Here is a 224-nt window from a genome sequence, read left to right on the forward strand (position 1 = left end):
ATTTTTTTATGAAACCTACCTATATTCAAGTGTTGATAAAAAAAGAATGCTTTAAGCTAGAATAAAACTGATTTTTTGTTTAAAAGTAGAGTGTATTGTTTTGGTGTATTGCATACTCAAATATTCATACAGCAAAATATACTGGAGGCCATCAAATTTTAGTGAAAATCGCTGGCGGTGGCTGGCAATTTTTTTTTTTTAAATGCCGGCGGGGGAAGAGTGAA

General features: G+C 32.1%; 1 protein-coding gene across 1 annotated transcript in view; it reads left to right on the top strand.

The window, feature by feature from the left end:
* The window catches only part of LOC107690113 (gastrula zinc finger protein XlCGF57.1-like), a 3,588-nt gene that overhangs the window by 1,279 nt on the left and 2,085 nt on the right, over positions 1 to 224 (top strand). The window lies entirely within an intron of this gene.

Source organism: Sinocyclocheilus anshuiensis, unplaced genomic scaffold (assembly GCF_001515605.1).
Source record: "Sinocyclocheilus anshuiensis isolate Anshui unplaced genomic scaffold, SAMN03320099.WGS_v1.1 scaffold1649, whole genome shotgun sequence".
In the NCBI taxonomy this organism is placed as follows: Eukaryota; Metazoa; Chordata; class Actinopteri; order Cypriniformes; family Cyprinidae; genus Sinocyclocheilus; species Sinocyclocheilus anshuiensis.